At 39.0% G+C, this 18,822-nt stretch overlaps 1 long non-coding RNA gene across 1 annotated transcript in view; it reads left to right on the forward strand.

Moving 5' to 3' along the window:
• The window catches only part of LOC138762723 (uncharacterized), a 41,004-nt gene that overhangs the window by 11,873 nt on the left and 10,309 nt on the right, over positions 1 to 18,822 (forward strand). Inside the window, exons 3-5 of the long non-coding RNA XR_011357094.1 lie at positions 525 to 558; positions 692 to 847; positions 2,788 to 2,850. This is a non-coding gene — a long non-coding RNA (uncharacterized lncRNA). The remainder of the gene's footprint in view (positions 1 to 524; positions 559 to 691; positions 848 to 2,787; positions 2,851 to 18,822) is intronic.

The raw sequence follows: 18,822 nt of genomic DNA on the forward strand, positions 1-18,822 counted from the left end.
CAGAGACATACATCTGGAACTGCCCTTTTAGTCTACCCTAAATTTGCTGGTCTTTCAGCACACAGAGATGTTGGTGAGGGAATCCTGCTGACTGGCATGTCGGAGTACATGCTGAGGGATGCACTGAGCTTTGGCACAGCTCATGTGGGGGTTCTGTGGGGAAAGACCACAGTCTGTAATCCTTCTGTCATTGTGCATTGAGGGGCTGAAACTGAGGGAAAGCCCTCAAACAACAGAGTGGGGAGTGACGACAAGGTGCCACTTTAGTAGCAATGGTGTAAATAGAGGGTGTTGTTCAAGATCATTTATCATCTTATTGTCCCATTAGATCCAACATTCTCCAGTTCTCTGTACAAACACATGTACAGACATAACACAGATGGAGAAAAAATATTTATATTAATTAATAGTAGTCATGGAGAGATGTTTTCGCAGTCATTCAGCAGTCTCACTGTCCATGAGAAGAAACTATTCCTTAGCCTGGTGGTTCTGGCTCTAATGCTTCTGTATTTTTTACCCGACAGGAGTAGCTGGAAGATGGATGCTGCGGGCGGGGTGGTAGGTGTTTTCCCTGATTTTGCAAGTTCTTTTTCAACAATGATCCTGATAAATCACATTGATGGGAGGGGTGGGAGAGAGAACCCAGTGATCCTTGGTCATGTGCATTAACCTCTAATCTGTTGTTCTACAGCAACTGAATGTGATGTAGCCAGCCAGGACACTCTCAGTCGAGCTCCTGTAGAAATCTGACAGAATGGTGGTTGGTGGTATTGCCTGCTTTATCCTTCAAAAGAAGTGCAATCGCTGTTGTGCCTTCCTGACAAGTGAGGTTATGCTACGAATCCAGGTTAGATCACGACTTAAGTGAACGTAGTACTCTCTATTCTCTCCATCACTGAGCTATTAATGTGTAGTGAAGGATGGTCATCCCTAGTCCTCCTGAAGTTCACAATCATCTCCTTTATCTTGTTGAGACTTAGGTTGTTATTTTTGCACCATTTCATGAGATATTCCATCTCTTCTCTTTATTCCAGTTCCTCATTGATGCTAATGAGGCCAACTGCTGTCATGTCATCAGCAAATTTGATGATTCTGTTGCAGCTGGATCTGGAATTGCAGTCGTGGATCAGTAGTGTGAACAGGAGGGGGCTGAGCACACAGACCTGAGGTGTGCCAGTACTCAGCGTGATGGTGCTCAAATGTTCTGCTGCCAACACAGACAAACTGTGGTGTTTCCATTAAGAAGTCCAGAATCTTGTTACATAGAGCGATGTTGAGTTCTAGCAAGGGGACCCACCTCTGAGGTATGAATGTATTAAATGCCGAGCTGAAGTCAATGAACAGCAACCTGGCATATGAAGCAGCCTTCTCGAGGTGGCTCATGATGGAGTGGATGGACAAGGCTATAGCACATAGTAAAAGTTAGCAGCAAAATGGATAAAGTTGATGAGGTCATCATGGGTACATGAGGTATCACCAATGTAATCGTCAATGAAATGGAGGAACAGTTGAGGATCTTACCTCTCTAGGCTTGTAGCATGTGTTGCTCCACATAACCAACAAAAAGCTGGGCATAGTTTGGCCGTGTAGGTCCCCATGATTACCTCTTTGACTTGAAAAAAGTGGGATGAGCCAAAGTAGAAGTTATTGAAGGTGAGGACAAGTTTAGACAGTTGGTGGAGGGGAATTTCTTGTGTTTTTACCTCGTAAGTAATAATGGAATTAAGCAGAGCCGGCACCAAGTTATATGGGAGTGAAAGTTTGAGTAGATTGAATTGTGGAGAATATAGTGTCACAGATTGAGATTTGGTCATAGACAGAAATCAAAAAAGTTGGAACAAATAGATCATCCTCAGGCTGGCAAGCTGCGATGAGTGGAGTACCAGAAGGATTTGGTAGTTCTATTTCTATGTAATCCACAGCAATAATTTGCTGAGAGGACCTGATGTCATGATGCTGAGTTGGATAAAAATATATCAGGTGAGATTGTGAATAAGGAAAGGAATGTAAAAGAGGCTTCAAAGAGATCTTCAAAAGCTTAGTAAATGGGGAAGAACAATGCAAATAGAATATAATATGAAAAACACTGAGGTAATTCACCTTGGTGTACGTAATGGAAGAGTGGAGTGTTTGTTAAGTGGTGCAAAATTGGGTATTATTAATGTTCAGAGAGACTTAGGTGAACATGAACTTATATTGCAGAAGGCCAACGTTATTATCCATATATTTAGCACTGAAGTCAAAAAAGTGGGTAGCTTTAGGTTCTTAAGAATAAATATCTCCAGTGACCTGACTTGGGCCAACAACATTGACATGAATGTCATCAAACCACACCAACACCTCTTCTTTCTTAGAAGATGAAGGAAGTTCAGCATGTCCCCAGATCCCTCAATAATATCTACAGATGCACCATCAAATGACTACTTGCATCATAGCATGCAAAAGCAGAAGAAGCTATAGAAGGTGGTGAATACAGCTCCAAATACAAGGCAAACTTTTCTCCCCCTTCATGAGCTTCTTTGACATCTCCTTCTGCCTCAGAAAGGCGGCCAACATACTGAAAGACCCACTGCACTCCGGATATCCTCTCTTCTCCATTGTCTCTTTGGAGAATAGGCCTATGAGTGTGAAATCACACGCCAACAGGCTTAAAGTCACTTCTCCCCCATAATCGTCAAACTGCTGAATGATCCCCACAATAGAGCTATCATGCAGTCCTTGATTGGTATTAGTTGATCTTTCTTTTTATTGCAATCCAATATGCTGTAAATTGTTCTCTTTACACAGCTATATGATTATTGGACATTACTAATTAGTCTGCTCACAGAAGAAGTCATCTCATTGTACGAGGTAAATATGACAAATAAGCAAATTTAACCATCTAGACATACCAAGGAATTAAGAGAACAGGTGGCATGTTAGTCTTTATTGCAAGAGATCTTGAATTCAAGAGTAAAGAAATCTTAATACAATTGTATTGGGCCTTGATGAGATACAGACAGCCTTTAATATCCAAATTCAGGAAGATCGGATTCCCCAAAAACAAATTTGAAACATAGTTAATGGGGTGTAAATTGGACAGCATGGACTCATGGGCTGAGATGGCCTGTACAGTGCTGTATTTCTAAATGTATAATTTTAAGAATTTACAATGAATTTAGACTTACCTTTCAGGTCTGCAACAGTTAAGCATAATCAATCCTTTCTCAATAGTTCAGATTATCTGTCACAAAAGGCAATTAGATCAAACTTGATTCTTTTGAGCATTTGCCAGAAAAAATTATCTCAGAGAGGTAAGAGCTTATCAAACATTTTAGTACACAGAAAATATATTCTAAAGATTTATAATAGCAAATAGAAAAGATTTATTTCCCTGTGTTAAAGAACATTTCTTTGCCCCAGGTTATACTCTTATCACCTTTATCTGGAATTTCTATTCTTAATTCATTTGCAAGAATTGTATTCAGCCAAATGTTGGGATTCAACCAAATGTTGGGAAGGGCGGACAGTGAGCAAACATTATTCTTATTCAACTTTCTATCCTCCTGCAGATAAAAATGCTTTATAATTTATATTTTAAACATACAGCATGGTAACAGGCCCTTTCGGCCCACAACTCTATGCTGCCCAATTTACACCCAATTAAATATACACTCTTGGTATGTTTTGAACAGTGGGAGGAAACAGGAGCCCCTGGGGGAAACTTACGCAGACACAGGGAAAATGTACAAACTCCTTACAGACAGCACTGGATTCAAACTGTGATCTGCTCCAGATTGCTGGCACTGTAAAGACATTGTGCTAACTGGGTGGCACAGTTAGAGTAGTGGTTAGTGCAACATTGTTACTTAGCCAGCAATTGGGACTGGGGTTAGAATCTCGCGCTATCTGTAAGGAGTTTGTATGTTCTCTCCATGTCCATGTGGGTTTCCCCTGGGGGCCCCAGTTTCCTCCCACCATCTAAAATGTACCAGGGGTTGTAGGTAAAATACAGGATTCTGTTGACATCATGGTTGTGAAAAAAAACACACAAATGCTGGAGAACTTAGCAGGTCAAACAGTGCCTTTATGTAGCAAAGGTAAAGATACATCACCAACGTTTCGGACTTGATCCCTTCATCTCCTCTTATTTTTTCCTTTTCGTTTTCTTTTTATATAACCATATAACAATTACATTATGGATAGGTTAGTTGGGATTGAGGGAGGGGGTGGGTGAAAGGGGTTACATGGGAGGAGGGTGGGAATAGGGTGTGTGTGTGTATATATATATATATATATATATATATATACATATATATTATATACACCATGTCTTTTTGGATTATAAGTATTAATTGTTTTTCTTAATTTATGTATCATGCTTTTTAATAAATAAATTATTCAAAAAAGAAGCAGAAGGTAGTTTGGGGTAAGTGCTACAAGATCATTTGGATCTGTAGAGGTCTTAGTGATTGAACAACTGTTGAGGATAAATTCCACTTCACATAGAACTATGCGAAGACCCTTGTTAAGATTTTATCCATCTAGAATGGAATTGAGAACTATTCACACTGATCTAATCAATCTTTCCCATATACCTCCATGGTGTGAGCCAGAAGGGTATGGAAGATCCATTTGATTCCTTTCTGGAGTAGTTCAGCATGAATCTGATCCTGTTTCCAGTCCAGAAGTGCTTTCTTCAATTTGTGTTGTGCCCCCACAAAGTTAGTATCATTGTCAGATTATAGCACTTCTACCTGTCCATGCCTAGCAATAAAATGCCGAGGGCATTAATGAAGGAGTCTGTGTCAAGTGATAATGCCACTTTGATATGAGTTGCTCTTATGGCTAAACATGTAAAAGTAACACCATAGCATTTCACCACACTCCTTCCACACTTCATTGGGTTCAAAATAATCAACCCCAACATATGTAAATGGAGGTTCATCAGGAGAGACTCTGTCTGGGGAAAATCTGCCATCTGCTGTTGTCCAGGAGTAGCATTTGAACACTGACAAACAACACATTGTGACATAATTTTTCTGATTGACCCAGTGGCACCAGGAATCTAATATTTTTGGTGTAGATTGGATAACATGTGGTTGCACCCACATTGGCCTACCTCTTCATGAATATGCTGAAGAATCAAATCAGAGATGTAACGAGGCTTGTCCAGTATGACAGAATGTTTCATCTCTTCTGGCATTGCTGCTCTGCTAAGTCACGCCGCCCCACCCCCAAATATTAATGCACCATTCTATCGAAAGGGGTTGAGTTGAGCTTATGAATGTGGCTTATCTTTCCCAAATTTCTTCCTCTGGCAAAAGCAAGATATCTCCTTCTCAGCATTAACCAACTGTAAGACCACCATTTTCTTGAGATCTCCTTTCTCTTTTTGTGGTAGATCTCTTTGATGGATATTGTCCAATTGAAATTGAGCAGGAACATCGCTTGTTTGTTTTTCCCTTCTGCTACAATTCAGAAGCAACCTTTTACGTCTGAGCATCCATGCCGTTGCTTTTTTCAAATGATTCCAGGATGAGAAGTAATGGATTAAGCAGATAACTGAATCCATTTGTTCGGACATCATCTGAACAATATTTGCAGTCTTTCTCATGATTTAAGGGTCTTCTGGTAAAAAATCTTTTTGTATTTATCAGGATTTTGAGGCCACTCCTTCTGAGACTGTAGAATAAATTAAGGAACGGCACCCACATTTTTTCTTTAAAAAATATTTGATTTTCATACATTGGAATGGCAGATCACCAGGATTGGTAACTGCGTTAACATATCTCCACTATATTGGAACTGAGACTTTATCAATTTCAGTGATTCTGTGTTCGAAACCTTGTGGTTTTATTGTTGATGTATTTGAAGTGCTATCGGTCTAAAATATGGAGCCTGTTAGTTCCATCTGCAACTTTCTTTTCAACTTTATGTCCATTCTGCTCACCATGGTTGTCAGCCATCAACTCCATTTGAAGGAAATTGGCTGGTTTTAATGCACCCTCTCTCGCTTTTCCCATTGCAAACCCACAATGGTTATCAAACAGTAACAGGTAACTAACAGTTCCGTTACTGTTTTCACAAGCATCAGTGAAATGGTGCAATTAAACAGATGTCACAGTTCCAAAATGTGGGTTTGAAGCATCTGAAAATCTTGAAGTCTTCCAGTTTATAAAGATCCTGAATCCAACAAGTCCATTCCAATACAGTGGATTCTGGTATCTCATCATCCCAACCAATCCTTTTTCTGCACAAATCTTGCAGGATCTTCTTTTGTTTTTACTTGTTCAAGATCCTTTTAATGTCATGTAATAAAACAGATGTAATATAAAAAATCACATTTAGTCTGCTGTGAGAGAGTCAAAAATTTGCCATCAGCAGAAATTGCTCAGCTCCCCTTACAGTCAGAGAAAGAGAAGCAAAGAGTATCAGTTATATCTAACATATTCCTCTCCAAAATAAATCTGTGAAAGCAAATCTATCTTATCAATATCTCTGGTATTCTTAGTCATGAAAATAAACAAGAGGCATATGTTAATATGTTAGCGTTGTGAGCTATCAGCTCACAAGAATGCCCAGCATACTTGCAAAGCAATACCATAGAGAATTTGCTAATTATAATCATAATTCTGATGGTTTCTTTTTTATATATTTTTTATTTAATACTTCACTGTGTACCATTTCAATAACAATATTTACAAACATTCATCATTAAAATATACAGTGAGTTTTTCCCCTTTACCCCCACCCTCCCCACCCCTATTACATAAAGCAAGAAGAAAATAAACAATAAAAGAATACAAAAGAGAAAGAAAAAAAAGAAATTGTGTCATCCTAAATTTCATATTTAAGTATTTTCGTTCTTGTAGCTTATCATTTTAAGAGATGAAGGTCTGAAATTGATGGTTTCTAGTATACTCGATGTATGGTTTCCAAATTTGTTCAAATAAAGGATCTTCTTGGCAGTCAGGACTACTAGTACCAATATTCCTAGATTTTCAAATATTGAACTGACTATTGACAGAATCTCCCTTCTTGTGAGAGGTCAGTCACTCAAAATAATTTTGAACGTCACACTGAACATACCATTGAACACCTAATACCCTCTCAACAGGAAGGTTGTCATGGTCTAAGTCCAGATTTTTCATTTCTTTTGCCCTTATGGCAGCCAACATATGACGACTGTTACTTATCCATTTGGTAAGTCGAAAGCCTCCCTTGAAACAGATCTCTCGCAACTCATGATAAAGAGCCCTTACTTCTTCTTCTGTAGCTACAGAAATAAGACAATCATTAACATGGAAGTTATTGCTGACGGTGCTTATAGCTTGAGAGCTAAGCTGTTTCAAATTGTCCTCAGCACACTCCCTAATTTTGTGATGAAGTTATTTCACATAGATGCCCTATCATTCTGTATTCCACCATGTTCCATCAAGCCACCAAAGGAATCATAACAAGTCAGGGTTTTCTTTTGGTCTTTTCACTTGGTTTGCAGTCAGATGAGCTCCGCTCTGGCACCTCTGTAGAAAAAAAATCAACTTCTCCATGACTGAGGGAGATGTGATTGTAGATTTGAAAGAACATTCCTCTCCCAACAAGTTGAAGGAATGATTGGCAGATACTCTCTTCTGCCCCTGTACTCCAACGTGCGTGAGTGAGGACATAGCAGTGCCGTTAAATCACATAATACTTACACAGAAAGGGAAGACACCATTTGGTTGGGGCCACCTGGTAAGTTCCTGGCAGTGGACGCTCTGATATCTCACCCACATTTCATTCGCCTCTATCAATTCAGATCAAATCGGTAACAGTATTCCATTCAAAATGAGCCCTCAAGTAGTTTCTATTTCTCAGCAGTTGACCAAGAGGAGGGGCCTTTGGCTGGAGTCAAAGTTGTACTAGTGAGTTTAGAGAGAAAAGACCAAGGAAAAAGGGAGAGACATGGAATGGGGAGGGGGTGGGGGAAGAAAGGCACTGGATAGAGAGGGGGAGAGAGGGAAGCAAAGGATAGATAGAAGCACAGGATAGAGAGATAGAGATTCAGAATTGAAATTGAGAGAGCCCTTTGGGGTGGGTGTGTGTGTGGGTGGGTGGGTGTTAGAAACTTGGGAGAGAGACCCAGGAATGAGAGGGAAAGATAGAAAAAGATCTGAGAGAGAAAGAACTGAGTGATAAAGAGACCCAGGAGAGAAAGAGAGACCCGGGATGGTGAGAAAGATCAATCAACAGAATAAGCTAAAAGAACCATTCTAGCGACAAGAGAAGATGATAACCAGATCACATATAATCCATTGGAGATTAATGAAAATTTAAAAAGATTCTATAAATAATTACGTCAAACTGAAAATAAAGGAAAAAATTACAAAATTGATGAATTTTTATCTAATATTGAACTACCACATCTACAAATAGAAGAACAAAATAAATTGACAGAGCCTTTTAAGACTGAAAAAATACACGATATATTAATAAAACTATTGTTACGAGCCCAAAGGACCCCAAAACCCAGCAGCAACAGACATTCACCAAGACGAGTGGTTTTTAAAACAAAAGTTATTTTTAATCAACTTTAAACATGAAAATAGAATCAAACATTAACTTAACTCTCTACTTAACTAACCCAAATTAAACCTCTTCTAATTCTAAGCACACGTGTATGTAATGTGTGTGTAAATTCAAGAAAAGTTCTTTGGTTCACAGTTCAATCTCACTTCTCTTTCTTCCAAGTTCTCTGGTTGCAGGCAATCACCATACTGTGCACAGAATTTAACATGTATAAAATTCATCAAGCTTGGTGCTTAAAAGGTAAATGTTTACCACTCAGGAAGGTTCTTGTAAGGTTTGCTGAGAGAGATATTTGTTGTTCCAGGATTTCCACAACTGAGGTACCACCGCTAGTCACCTGATGAAACTTGCCCCATCAGAGTCTTCTAGATGGTAACCTCTTTCTTCAAGCTACCATAGAGTTCCATTCCTTCCTCTATTTCAAGAGAAACATCAGACAGATAGTACTTCCAGCCATCTACTGCTCTGGAACTTGCTTTCATCAGTTTCAAACAGTTTTCCCTGGATTGCACTTTTCAGTTACTTGTCAGTGTCCCTCCCACACACTGACAAACTGACTGACTGACTGAGCTGTTAGCTCAACTCTCTCTCTTTTCCAACTGCAACTCCAAAGAAAGCATGTGAGTCATGTCTTGCAAAACCCCCACCTTCTCCAGCAAAGCAACAAGAGTTCTTTCTTCTGCTCCCATCTGTTGTTAGATAAACAAAATCCAGGAGTTACCTTTCTATGAGCACTTTGCAGAAAGAGTACTGATATGACTCCAGCAAGACAATGTTCAAGCATTTTATGACATCAGTTCAATTAACACCTACTTGTGAAAGGTGCTTACATTCTCTAGAGATCTTGCAATGTGAATTCTTCAGTCTTTCAAATAAGATCTGTTTTAAAATGTGTGAATGTATGTGACCTACTCTAAATCTTATAAATTCTCCCCAAATATTAATATTGTTGCACTACCAAACAATAAAACACCGGGTGAAGATGGATTCCCTATAGAGTTTTATAAAGTTTTTAAGGATCTATTAATCCCTCCCCTCCTAGAAGTAATAAATCAAGTAGAAGAGACCCAAAACTTACCAGAATCATGTAAAACAGCAATAATTACAGTAATCCAAAAAGAGGGAAAAGACCCGCTATTGCCATCTTCATACAGATCAATATCATTATTGAATACAGATTATAAATTAATAGCAAAATTATTAGCAAACAGACTGAATGACTGTGTACCAAAACTAGTAAGGCAAGACCAAAATGGATTGTTAAAAAAAGATGGGCAGTTGAAAATGTTTGTAAACTTATTAATTTAATTCATGCAGCACAAATAAATAAAACATCAATGGTAGCTGTTATGTTAGATGCAGAGAAAGCGTTCGATAGGGTAGAGTGGAACTATTTGTTTAAAATTTTACAGAAATTTTAACTGCCGGAAAAATTTATTAACTGCATTAGAGCATTATATAATGGACTGTTAGCAAAGGTAGTAATAAATGGATATATATCAGATCACTTTAAATTAAGCAGGTCAACAAGACAGGGATGCCCATTATCCCCTTCACTGCTTGCTTTGGTTATTGAAACACTAGCGGAGTTGATAAGGAAGGAAACTATGATAAAAGGAATAAAAATAAAAGAGAAAAAATATAAAATCAGCCTATTTGCAGATGATATCATAGTGTATTTAACAGAACAAGATAAGTCAATAAAAAAAACTACATATGAAATGGAAAGAAAATGGAGAGATACAGGGTACAAGATTAACACCAATAAAAGCGAAGTGATGCCAATGAACAAAATTGATTATTCAGAATTTTGAAAAAACCCCTTTATAAATGGCAATCACAGGTGATAAATTACCTTGGTATAAAAATAGATAACAACCTAAAACATTTACACAAATTAAATTATGAACTATTAATTTAAAAAAATAAAGCAAGATTTAGAGAATTGGAAAGAACTACCATTAACTTTAATAGGAAGAGTAAACTGTATTAAGATGAATGTGTTCCCACGAGTGCAATATCTATTCCAAACATTACCAATTCCCCTGACATAGAATTTGTTTGCAAAACTTAAGAAAATAGTAAGGAAATTAAAAAAAAAATTAAGTTAAAAAATCAAGAATAGCACTAGAAAAATTAACATGGAGTTACAAACAAGGAGGGTTACAGCTACCAAACTTCAAAAATTACTACAGGGCAGCACAGTTAAGGTACTTACCAGATTTTTTATCAGAGAGGAGAAAAACTGGACTGGACTAAGATAGAACTAGACAAATTGGGAGAAAACATCCCGGAACACATACTTTACAAATGGGATGAAAAATTGGTGCAATATAAAAATTCACCAGTACTACATCACATACTTAAATTATGGAAAAGAATACATCTGGAAGAAAAAAAGATAAATTATTAAATACCAAAATTGATATTAACACAAAACCCATTCATCCTCTTTACAACAGACAATTTATTTTTTCAAGGAATGGGATAGAAAAGGAATCAAGAAAATAGAAGATTGCTTTCTGGGAAATAATTTATTAACATTTGAGCAATTACAAGATAAATATGGAATAACACAAAGTACAATGTTTACATATTACCAATTGAAAACTTATTTAAAAGATATCTTGGGAAATAGTTTGAGATTATCAGAAAGTAGCAACTATGAATATTTAATCACAGACACAATGATAATTAAAAAAATTATTGCCAACATGTACATCAAATTGAAATATAAAGAAGAAGATTAAACAAAATTGGGAACAAGATTTAAACACAGATAAAGAACAAAACATGAGAGAAGTTATGTATAGAAACAATGAGGAACACGATAAATAGTAGATTATGTATGATTCAATATAACTGGCTACACAGACTATATATTACTCCTCAAAAATTAAAAGAGTGGTACCCAACAGCATCATATAGATGTTTTCGTTGCAAACAAGAGATTTGAACAGCATTACATGAATTTGGACATGCTCTAAAGTAAAAACTTTCTGGGAAGATTTAAACCTAATCACAAAAAAATATCAAAAAATCCTAAAAAAATTATGTTAAATAATGTAAGAGACAAAAAATTAGGACTAAAATTAGACAAAGCCCAAATAAGATTTATTATGTTAGCACTAGAAGTAGCCAAAAAAATGTATTATGACAACCTGGAAACTGGAAACAAACCTTAAAATACAACAGTGGTATCCAGAAAAAAACAAGTGCATTCCATTTGAAAAAATTACATACAATTTGAAAGACAAGTGTATATCATTTGAGCAAATTTGGGAATGATACATAAAATATGTCAGAGAATGCCGACCACAAACCTCCATATCTTAAAACAATATAATTATGAGCACAATAAAATTTAAATAGGTGAAAGTAGACGATACGACTTTTCTCTTTTTTAATTTCTTTTTGTTATTTCTTTGTTTTATGTGCTTTATCATTTATTGATTTTTGATGAGGGGTGGGGTAGGGGAGAGAGAGGAAGGGGGAAAGAAAAAATATCACTATGTATATATTGATGATGATCATTTATAGATGTTGTTATTGATATGACTTATAGTGCAAGAAATAAAAATAATTTAAAAAATCAAGGAGATTGGTAACAGTGAGAGAGGAGGCTTGGAATAGAAAGATGCAGGACAGAGTGAGGAACCCGAGGAGAAAGAAATATGAGATAGAAAGGGAGAATGCTGGGATAAAGGGAAACTGGGGAGATAGATCAACAGACCTTGAATAGTGTAAAGGGCCTATCTCATTGGTGGAGACGTTGCCACGACTCGGGAGACCAAAAAATGGCTTGCGCTCTCACCAAAAAATGGCTTGCGCCAGGGCAACGTCCGAGATGTCTGCAGACAAGGTGACAATCAATTTGCCCGGAAGTCGCGGGGATGTTGCCGCGATGTCTCCGGCAGTTGCTGCGATGTCTCCATGACGTCTCGGCAGTCACCGATAGGTTGCTATGGGTCTCTGCAAGGTTGCGGAGATGCTGCCGTGACTTCTCCCTTTCTATACATACCTAGATCTATAACTAGATCTATAATTCACTTTTCAGACATTAGACAGTCAAGAACTCTCATCTGCAATGAGGCTGTTATGCTGTTGGAGCAGGATCCCTACCTGGAGGACGAGCAGAAGGAGGCCTTGGCCCGAGTGCTGATAGCTCTGGCTGTGAACAAGGCAAAGGCCAGGGCTAGGGATAGGGCCAGAAAGGGTGTCAGGAAGGCAAAGACAGTGTGGGTACGTGAGTGGCTTCTACAACGGCAACACCATGGTTGGTACGAGAAGCTGATGAAACATCTGGAAGAAGGGGATGTGAGGTCCTTCAATAATTTCCTGAGAGTGGATCCAGGAAGTTCAGGAAGCTCACCTTACTCCCAGGATCCAGAAGCAAGACACTAACTTCAGGAAGGCCCTGACCCCTGGTTTGAAGGTTGCCATCACTCTGAGGTTCCTTGCTACAGGAACCTCCTACAAGAACCTGTCCTATGGCTTTTGTGTGGCTCCAAACACCATTGTCAGTATTATCCCAAAGGTATGCCAAGCTATCTATGATGAGTTTCATGAAGAGGTCATCAAGAATCCATCTACACCAGAGGAGTGGAAGGAAGTGGCCAAGGGTTTTTCTGAGAAGTGGAACTTCCATCATGTCTGTGGTGCACTGAATGGAAAGCATGTCAGAATTCTTGAACCTGCAGGATCAGGCAGTGTCTACCACAACTACAAAGGCTACTTTTCCATCATCATGCTGGCATTGGTAGATGCTGACTATAAGTTCATGTACCTCAACATGGGGACTCCTGCTGGCATCTTCAGGGACTGCAGTTTGTTCAAGGTACTGGATGAAGGTCAAGCCAACCTGCCACCTCTTGAACCCTTTCCTGGTGAAGATTAAGATGACCCCTACTTCTTGGTTGGTGATGATGCATTCGCCCTGAGGACATGGATGATGAAGCCCTACTCCAAGCACCAGATTACCCATGCAGCGAGAATCTTCAACTACAGGCTGCCCAGGTTCAGGCTTATTGTGGAGAACAGCTTTGGCATCTTGGCAAACAAATGTGCAGCACTTTATTATTATTTTTTCTCCTGCCACACAGACAGTCATATTTGCCAGAGAGTAAACACAGCAAATACAATGACTTAATTTTACTTCTGTACGTGTGTGTGTGTGTGTGTGTGTGTGTGTGTGTGTGTGTGTGTGTGTGTGTGTGTGTGTGTGTGTGTGTGTGTGTGTGTGTGTGTGTGTGTGTGTGTGAGACACCCAATTTGTATACCTCCTCATTTTATGTAATGGGTAACTTCCTTGCACTAGGATGTTTATAGAGAGAGGATATAGGAAATGGCAGACATTTTGTCAGCTCCAGCACCTAAAAATTGAGCACTGAACTCCTGACTGCAGTGATGACAACAAGTTCTTTACAGAATCTAGCTAAGACTCCTATCAATGTGCTAGTCAAATCTGGATCCTGCAAGAGTTCAAAATTTAGAGAAATTCCCCCGAAAGGTTGCTCCACAATCAAACAACACCCAAAGCTTTTTCTTTTGTAGATGCAAAACACCCTTGATCTGGTAAGTACCCTTTTTTTTAACCATCACTACATTCTATGGTCTCATCTGGTACTTTCTCTTTAAATTCAGTGTATAGTACATTGTTTGCCAATACTTCTATTATCAGGCATGCATATTTCCCTTTTCTTTTAAGGTAATACAATGCAATCATTAACCAGCTTGGCAGATTTTGACACCAATTCCAAGAACTGTTGTTCTTCCCTTGAAGATTCTTGGTCATCCCTGAGGCACTCAGGAATGTTAGTCTTGAAATGCTGCTTCCACAATTCATCAAGTTAATTAATTGATATCTTGTTGGCACTTATAGCCTACTGGTCTTTAACTTCATTTCTCCCTCCTAATGGTCCATTACTCATCCAACCAAGCACCAAGGTCCATCTCCCACACTTCTTTTCATATCTAATGGTTCCAGAGCTCTTGGTACATCTGAACCAATCAGCAACGCCATCTCAGAGTTGTTTTTGTGTAAATAAATATATATGTTGTTATGATATGGGATGTTTCTTTTATGCATAGGGTATAGTTTTCTGAGTGTATATGCCTGGGATTTCATTAAAATTATTACTATCCAGTCTAGTGATCTCTATGCCCAAAACAACATTGGTATCAATGTGTTTAACTTGACCTATACTTCTCAATAAAATTTTTGATCTTTATTCTTGAAGGGCAAAATGATGCAGTGCTACCTGGGTCAAGAAATGCATAACTATTGTTGAATGTTGAGTGGGTGGGGAGGGGAGGTGAAGGAGGGAGGGAAGGGAGGGTGGAAAAGGGGTGAAAATGACACTGTGTATATTCAAGAGGGAAATGTTTGTGTATATTTTGGTCAGTATGGTTCATAGTGTGAAAAATTTAAAAAAAGAAAAAAAAAAGAAATGCATAACTATGAAATATTCCACTTCTTTTCTTGGCTTTGACTTGCACAGGTACTATTAAAAGTTTGCAGTTGTTCTCACTGGCCCCATTAAGAGCATTTGTCTTTACCGAGGCTTCAGCACTCTTTCCATCTGCATTTTTTTTGCTGATTGTTCCTTTTCCGTATTCTCCTTTTCCTAGAAGATATGTAGCATTTTGGGATGCTTTTGACTGCATATGTCGCAGTTAAGTTGCTTTTTGCACTTTTTGCTGCTGTGTTCTTTACACAGACAGCCAAAATATACTCCATTTTCCTGCAGAAAAATGATTTTCTCACTATGTCTTCTTTTCCAATTATTCACACTTTTCCAAAACATCCTCCTCTTTACTGAACAAAATTTCTTCACAGCAGCCAAACTTTCCTTTTGCTTAATTTCTTTAACCGCAACTGCCAGGGAGGTGAAAATGTACTTTTTTTTCAATTTTGGTTGAGGGTATGATTTGTACCTCAACTTTTTTGCTTACTGTCTGAGTACCTTTGATATTTCCATACACTGGATCTGTGACAATGTCCTCTTGCTCATCAATGAGCTCCACCATATCCATAAAAATAGCCATTTTATCACATCTTTTCTGGTATTCAACAACTGAACTTCTCTATAGTTCTCTCATAGAAACATAGAAGATAGGAGCAGGAGTAGGTCATTCAACCCTTTGAGCCTGCTCCGCCATTCAATGAGATCATGGCTGATCTTAAAGTTCAGTACCCCGTCCCCGCCTTCTCTCCGTAACCCCTAATTCCCTTATACTGAAGAAATATATCTAATTCCCTCTTAAATATATTAAATGAACCTGCCTCTACTGCCCTCTGTGGCAATGAATTCCACAGATTCACCACCCTCTGGGAAAAGAAATTCCTCCTCATCTCAGTTCTAAATGGTTTGCCTATTATCCTCGAACCATGGCGCCGGGTTCTGGACTCCCCCACCATTGGAAACATCCCTTCCGCATCCATTCTGTCCAGTCCTGCCAGAATTTTATATGTCCCTATGAGATCCCCTCTCAATCTTCTAAACTCCAGCGAGTACAATCCCAAATTGTTCAATCTTTCCTCATAAGTCATTCCTGCCATTCCAGGTATCAGCCTGGTGAATCGCCTCTGCACTCCCTCCATTGCAAGAACATCCTTCCTTAGATAAGGTGACCAAAACTGCACACAATACTCCAGGTGTGGTCTCACCAAGGCTCTGTACAGCTGCAGTAAGGTATCCTTATTCCCTTATTCAAACCCTCTTGATATGAAGGCCAACATACCTTTTGCCTTTTTAACCACCTGCTGTACCTGCATGCTCGCCTTCAGTGACTGGTGCTCAAGAACCCCTAGGTCTCTCTCCACTTCCCCATCTCCCAATCTATTGCCATTCAAATAGTAATCTGCCCTCCGGTTTGTATTACCAAAGTGGATAACCTCACATTTATCCACACTGTAGTGCATTTGCCATGTATCTGCCCAGTCCTCCAATTTATCCAAATCACACTGGAGCTTCCTGACCCCCTCTTCAGTGCACACAACCCCTCCTAGCTTAGGGTCGTCTGCAAATTTGGAGATATTACATCCAATCCCCTCATCTAGATCATTAATGTAAATTGTGAACAGCTGGGGTCCCAGTACAGATCCCTGTGGCACCCCACTGGTCACCGCCTGCCACTCAGAAAACGAGCCGTTTATCCCAACTCTCTGTCTTCTATCTGCCAGCCAGTTCTCAATCCACATCAATACCTTACCCCCAATTCCATGAGCCTTGATTTTGCATGCCAGTCGTTTATGTGGGACCTTATCGAAGGCCTTTTGGAAGTCCAGGTACACCACATCCACTGGTTCTCCCCCATCTATTTTACCTGTCACCATCTCAAAGAATTCCAATAGATTTGTCAAGCATGATTTACCTTTTGTAAATCCATGTTGACTCTGTCCGATCCCTTCTCTGCTAGTCATATGCTGTGCTATTACATCCTTAATAATGGATTCCATCATTTTCCCACTACTGATGTAAGGGTCACTGGCCTATCATTCCCCGCTTTTTCTCTACCACCCTTTTTAAATAGTGGGGTAACATTAGCTACCCTCCAATCCATGGGTACTGATCTTGAGTCTATCGAGTTCTGGAAAATAATTCTTAAAGCATCTGCTATCTGAATGTCCGTTTCCTTAAGTACCGTAGGATGTAGATTATCAGGCCCTTGGGATTTATCAGCCTTCAATTCCTTCAATTTCTCCAAGACCATGTCCTTAAAGATACTGATTTCTTTGAGCTCCTCCCTTGCATTAGCCGCTATGTTTCCCAACATCCTTGGGAGGTTATTTGAATCCTCTCTTGTGAAAACAGAACTAAAGTAAGAATTTAATTGGTCTGCCATTTCCTTATTCCCCATTACATATTCCGCTGATTCTGACTGTAAGGGACCTACTCTGGATTTCACCAATCTTTTCCTCTTGACATATTTATAAAAGCTTTTGCAGTCAGTTTTTATATTTGCCGCAAGCTTACTTTCGTAATTTATTTTTGCTCTCTTGATTAATCCCTTTCTCCTCCTTTGCTGCATCTTGAACTGTTCCCCATCTTCGGATTTGGTACTTTTTATGGCCAATTGATATGCTCTCTCTTTGGACCTAATGCTGTCTCTAATTTCCCTTGTTATCCACGGTTGAGTCATCTTTTTTGGTTTATTTTTATGCCAAACCGGTATAAACGATTTCTGCAATTCTTCCATTAGATCTGTGAATGCTTTCCATTGTCTATCCACTGTCAACCCCCACATAAACACCACCCAATCAATCTTACTCAACTCCCATCTCATACCATCATAATTCCCTTTATTTAAATTCAGGACCTTAGCCTCGATTTCAATTTCTTCATTCTCCATGTCGAGTGAGAATTCGATCATATTGTGATCGCTCCTACCCAAAGGGCCTCGTACAACAAGATTGCTGATTAGCCCCTTTTCATTGCATAATACCCAATCTAAAATGGCCTGCTCCTGAGTTGGTTCCTTGACATATTGGTCTAGATAACTGTCCCGTAAATATTCAAGGAATTCCTCCTCCTCAGTATTTTTACTAATTTGGCTAGTCCAATCTGTATGTAAATTAAAGTCTCCCTTGATGATAGCTGTTCCCTTATTGCACGCTTCTCTAATTTCTCTCTTTATGCCTTCTCTCATCTCTACATTACTATTTGGAGGCCTATATACCACCCCCACTAACATTTTCCGCTCCTTGCTATTCCTCAGTTCTACCCATATAGATTCTGCATCTTCCAAGTTAATATCCTTCCTGTCAATCGTGTCGGTCCCTTCTCTCACCATCAATACTATCCCACCCCCTTTTCTTTCTTGCCAATCCCTCCTAAATATTGTATACCCCGGGATGTTAAGTTTCCAGGCTTGCCCACCTTGCAGCCATGTTTCTGTAATCCCAATCAAATCATATTTGTTTGTCTCAATTTCCACAGCCAATTCATCTACCTTGTTCCGAATGCTTCTTGCATTAAGATATAAAGACTTCAGATTTGCTTTTTTCACCCTCCTTGCTCTTTCTGATTTTTTACTTTCGCTGCCTAACCTAACTTTTCCTATTGTATCTTTCCTGTCCTTTGCCCTATCATACAGGTTCCCATCCCCCTGCCAAATTAGTTTAAACCACATCCGACGGCTGTACCAAACCTAGCTGCCAATGGTCCAAGAAGCCAAAATCCTGTCTTTTACACCAGCCCCTCAGCCACACATTCATTTGTCTTAACCTTCCATTTTTGTCCTCAGTTGCACTTGGTACAGGTAGCAATC

Source organism: Narcine bancroftii, chromosome 5, assembly GCF_036971445.1.
Source record: "Narcine bancroftii isolate sNarBan1 chromosome 5, sNarBan1.hap1, whole genome shotgun sequence".
Lineage (NCBI taxonomy): Eukaryota > Metazoa > Chordata > Chondrichthyes > Torpediniformes > Narcinidae > Narcine > Narcine bancroftii.